This window comes from Apium graveolens, chromosome 10 (genome assembly GCF_009905375.1).
Source record: "Apium graveolens cultivar Ventura chromosome 10, ASM990537v1, whole genome shotgun sequence".
Classification (NCBI taxonomy): domain Eukaryota; kingdom Viridiplantae; phylum Streptophyta; class Magnoliopsida; order Apiales; family Apiaceae; genus Apium; species Apium graveolens.
The window spans coordinates 71,167,457-71,173,456 of NC_133656.1; the positions used below are offsets into that span (position 1 = coordinate 71,167,457).

General features: G+C 33.3%; 1 pseudogene; it reads right to left on the bottom strand.

Moving 5' to 3' along the window:
- LOC141690653 (vestitone reductase-like) overlaps positions 1–2,268 on the bottom strand; it is a 61,095-nt pseudogene extending 58,827 nt beyond the window's left edge.
- Between the last annotated feature and the right edge of the window lie 3,732 nt (positions 2,269–6,000).

Below are 6,000 nucleotides of genomic sequence, written 5' to 3' on the forward strand. Positions count from 1 at the left end.
AAGATCTGAAAACTAAACATGAAACATATTAGACATGACATCTCAAATATATCCAACATTATGGGAACCCTAATAGTCTCATATTGATTGTGGATTTGAGTGTTTTTAGTTTCTTCAGTTTTGGTGGGTTTGGTTGGAGTCTGTGCTTTTTCAGACATGATTGTTTGGATCTTTACTGTATGTGTGTTAACAGATAAACTCTGATACCAATTGTTAGGTCACATAACATTGTAGAAGGGGGTTGAATACAGTGTTAATACAATCAAATCGATTTAACACAAGTATGTAACAAAGATCAAGTGTATTGAATAAACTCTGTTACAATAAGAATTGTTGTTCTCTCTCAGTGATGAACAAATGTATAATCTTCTCGATAGTGATAACACATATAGTGTAAACCCTAAGTCTGTGTTTATATAGTACACATGTACAAGATAACTTCTAATTGATATGGAATACATTTTTGTCTTCTAAAATATATCAATCAGATATCTTCTATGAATCTTCCAGTCTTCTAACTCTTTTCATGCATATCTTCTTTTGTCTTAGTCTCGATCTTCTACTGTAAATACCACACGGAAGGGACTTATTTGTTTTAAGGGAGCGTGATTTTCACGTGACTCGAACGATATTTTCAATATTTTGTTATTGTAATCTTCTCTACAGGTATACTCGTATTCTATACTCCCTACAAACTGTTCTTAGTGTTTTTAATCAACACACGCCTGTAAAATACTCAAGGTTTAAGGTTGGTTGCATTGATTGATCTTTTCGTGTTTGTTTCCTCGTCGTCTTTACCCTCATAATCTAGGTTATGAGCGACATGAAATACCCCAACGCATCCTTGAATTGATTCATTAAAACTTTCTGGTTAGTTCAAATCTGCATTGAATATCCGAAGCCTCTCTGATGCTCCTGGTAGATTGGTCAGGCAAGTAAAATGGTTCTTGTCTACAGGTTGAAAAATAGTATTAGGCCATTGTGAAACATGGGATCTGGAAAGAACAGAGAGCCAAAACGACAACTTCAAACGATTATCATAGTAAAATCGGAAGGACTAACAACATACCAAAAGAACAAGATTAAAAATCAAGCCTCAACAGAACAATTTTAAACACATAAAAAAGAAGTGAAGTTTCAAACTCGAAGTATACAAAAGGAAAAACCAAACAATTCGTTATGGCACGACATAAAATGCACAAGGTGATTTACAGTTCATACTTAAAGAGTCGACCAAAGGAATAAATTACCAGGGTGAGATCTGACAGTGGTGTTAACAGCATAGGCATGTTGAAGAAGTCTCGTGATGAGCCAAGAAGCTACATATCCTGTTCCACCTGTTACACAAACAACACCTCTGTCCTTTTCGGCCATCATATTGAAAAAGAGAATACTTGTTCTTAATGTTTTTTTTCTTTCAGCGTCTTTTGGATTCGGTTTTAAGTTTAACACTTGAACTTTAACAAAACGGCAAGATGGAACAAGAAGTTCAGATTTTTGGTATACATGTTCAAAAAATTCCGAAAGTCTGTACTTTCGGGGATTCTCAATTAACACCCAGAACAAGTGGCGTTCTGGGGTCATTTATAATTTTTTTTTCTGCGAGGAATAATGACTTGTGTTTGTTTTGTTTTGAACGGAATTAAATTAGATGACGGACTATTTTTGGACTCCCATATTAAATAAATGGAAAATGTTTTCAGTTAGTTTTTTTTGTTGGCTTGTAATGTAAACCTATTTTATGTGTGTATTTTTTAATTTAAATAAAAAACCGTATAAATAAGACTTTTGTAGTTCCAAAAAGGGTGTTGTGACATAAGATCAAAATTTTTAGGTGAGGGCATGTTTTGGCATGGGTGTATGTAAATAACCGTAGATTTTTTGGGTTCCAAATTTTTAGGACGTGAGGGTTTAAATTGGAAGTACAGAAAACAGTATTAGGCTATGCTTGAAACACGGGATTTGGTGAGGACAGAGAGCCGAAATGACTGCACTAAACCAATACCATAGTAAAATCGGAAGAACTAACAACATACCTAAAGAACTAGTTAAAAAACTTACCAGGGTGAAATCTAACAGTGGTATTAACAGCATAGCCATGTTGAAGAAGTCTCATGATGAGCCAAGAAGCTACATATCCTGTTCCACCTGTTACACAAACAACTCCTTTCTCCATTTTAATCAACAACTTAAAAAAACTCTACTGCATAAGTGTGTCTATGAACACAAGAAGCTTTCAGTTCTTCGTACAAGTAGATGATGGCAGGCTAGGCTAGCTGTCTATAATTCTCACGTATCTGGTGTGTCAGTACTTATCACGTATTTTAAAGTGTTTTACCCATGGTAACATAGTTGCAGATTTCGAAAATCGAAATTAATCGGTTGAGATACCGATTTCTGATTTGTCGGTCAATTTTAAAATTCTGAAAATTTATAAGCGATTTTTGACCGATTTATAAGCGATTTATCGACAATTTTTAAAAAATTAGCCAATTTCTAGTCCCATATTAATTATTATTCCCTCTATCCCGCTTATTTTGTCACCAATCAGATTTATACATTTTATTCAATCATTCTGATAATACTTATTACTCCCCCGTCCCACTTATTTTATCATCAATTAGATTTACATATTTTATTCAATTATATTAATTAAACTATTAGTTACCAAAAAATTGTATTGTTTTTCAAAAATACTAACATAATTAACACTTAATTTATCATATCAACTAAAAATGGACTATTTTAGGATAAAGGAAATAGGAAATATGACCGCAATCAATGGGAGTGGGAGTAATTGAAATAACTTTTCTTTAACCAACAACGATAGGCGACAACACTAAAATTGGTTGTTTGTAATGATTGATTGATAAGTTGACAAGGAACTATGTCGTGTTTTGTATAATATCAGTTTTTCGCTCAAAAACAACTAAAATATTATTTGGTAAAATTAAAAAGTTAATTTTATAAAAAGTGTTTTTGGCTTAAAAGCCCATATTAGAAAAAGTAAAACCCCCATCCTTTTCGTAAACGCTGCTTTTCAGTTTTTCAGGGATCAAATACCGATTTCACCATCAAATCTCATCATCTGATTTTTTCAAGAGCACTTTTTACATCATCACTTTTTCTAACAGTACAGCAATTTTTAGCAATTTTTAACAGCAATTTCAAAAAAAGCCTTCCTTATCAATTTTTTTAATTATAAAAAATAGTTGATATATGATTGCATTAATCTTGATATATCTCCTTTTTGAAGGCCACACTATAAAACTAATCAACTTTAACTAAAAATTTATCTAATCACACAATTTGTCACTTTCTCATAAGCCTAACAACAAATACTTCAAATTTGAGTACATTTGAATAATTATGCAGGCAATCATTTAGGTACATTTTAGCATCATGAAACACCCCCATCACATCCTTGAATTGAAACTTTCTGGTTTGTCAAGATCTACCTAAAATATTCGAAGCCTTTCCGATGCTCCTGGTAAGTTTGTGAGGTAACTGACATCCTTCTTTTGGCTACAGATTCAAACAAAATTTAGGTTATTAGTCTAGTAAACCCGAAAGCCTAAGAGAGAAGATTAAAGATCAAGTCTTGACAGGTAATTCAAGAAACTTACCTGCATGATCAGATTTAACAGTTGTGTTGACAGAAGTCTCATGATCAGCCAAGAAGCTACATATTTTGTTCCACCTGTTAAACAAACAACTCCTTTCTCCATTTTAATAAACAACTTAAAAGAAGACTCTACTGCATAAGTTTTTATGAACACAAGAAGCTATTAGTTCTTATATAAGTGGATCATGGGTGAAGTCAGGCTATCTAGTATAGTTTGCTAAACAATCTGCCTCTAGCCAATCAAACAGGAAGAGAGTTCTGCAAGCAGATAAACAAACGTGCTGGTGCACCTAACCGAAAGGGAGTATAAAAACAGATATGTTAAACATTAAGAATATCATACATATAGATACATGTTGGGAGAATAGAAGGGTGATAAAAGGAGGATGAGCATGAGTTACCAGGGAGAGCGCTATGTTAGAATGAACCCCATGGTCAAGGACTCGAGGGTACCTTGACTGCTTGAGCAAGATAGAAACTGAGGGAAAACTGAGGGAGAACAGTAGCAGGGTGTGAAGGAAGCAAAAAGATAGAAGCAATTTGCAAGGTGCAATCAGATGGAATGACATAATAATGATTTTCAAAAAATGAAAGTACTTTAATTCTGCAAAACAGAAGCTTTGTTTTGCTTAAAAGCTAGTATGATACATAGTATATATAGGGCTTAGGTCCACAACAGAGGAGTGTTGCTTCTAATGTGTAGTGAAGCTAGCTAGCTGTATAATTAAAAGTCAAATAACATTACACTGCAACACAACAGTTGGTTCAGTTTCACCTTCAAAATTTGGTTCGGTAAAGAACGGTTTAGGTTACAAAACAGTTTATTTAAAACTTATTACATACTAATGTTAACTAAAAAGTTATGTACGGAATTATAAATACTTGAGGTTAATGACAGAAAGTTGTAGACACTGGAAAAACAAAAGTTGTAGACACTGGAAAAACAAGCAGACTAACCATTACAAAATGAAGTTATGCGACACATAATGTAAAAAACGATTATATCTATTCAAGACATTCTGTAAACTTCAAAGCTACATATATTACAAAGCAACACTTCCCTCCCCAGGCAGAGTGCAAATCTAGATATATTAGAAACCAAACTACAGAATATATACACTGCCATATTAAAAGTTATAACTATCCTTTGTCAGATACATTTACAAACACCAAAACCTTCACTGTCCATATTTCACTTCACTAGCTATTGTATAGTCATCAATTGTATACTAACCAAATAATTTTCCAAGAACATTCAGCTCATCTACAGTTTCACCGGCTATTACTGAACAATACTGATTTAATAGAGGTGAATATGATTGTGGAAATTAAATGGTGATATGCAAGAAGGCATGCAGTCACATATAAGCAGAGATAGAGAGAAGTAGAGGAAAAGTACCTTGTACGAAGGTGAAACACATTAGTTCCCAGTACCCTGCAATCAAATTTAAATGAAGTGTATACCATAATTTAACTTAACAGTTATAGTCTATGTGTATTTAATATTTCAGACTTCCTCCATTGCTAACTTTTTGGCCTATTCTTTAACGTAAGAAAAGTAATTCTACAAAAAAATTGCTAATCTTCAGGGTCTGTACTAAGTATCAATTTAGTCGTCATGCTGGGCTTAGTGGTTGAACATAAGGGTAGACGGAACTTTGTTAAAATCATGTCTACTCTATCCCTTTGCATTCTAAAAACTCTATCCAGCAGTTTCTTCTCCCTTCATCTTGTGAACATCACAATTCCCCTAGCAATTATTAGTTTGGTTATCGCTTTCTAATCCCCTACATCAATTTATTAGGCCACTATAGATGCTTTTTCTTCTATGGATATATCTAGTCTAGTGTCCATATTCTTGATCTATAACAACCTTTGCATTATACTGTGAACTATCAACTATTATCATTGATAATAGTAGCTGGTTCCAATTTTCCCGCAATACCATAATTCCTTATGTAGCTCCAATACAAGTCTTACAATACACAACTCAACTGAACAAACCAACTAAAAGCATGATCTTAATGTAGCTCCAACACAACTCTTTAAACACAACTCGACCGAACAAACCAATTAATAGATTGATCAAAAAGCCGCAACAAAAATCTTTACTAAAAGCTCATGTAGCCTAACACAACTCTTTGCACGCAATTGAACTGAACAAACCAAACTAAAGGCATAATCCTGAAGTCACAACACAACTCTATACAACCGAACAAACCAAACGAAAATGCAAGATTATCAAATAAACACTAACCCATAATAATAATAATAATAATAATAATAATAGCCTTAATCAACAAAAACAAACTAAACAACGGGCAAAGCAAAACACATATTATAACAAATTAAAAACCCAACAATCACAATGCTAA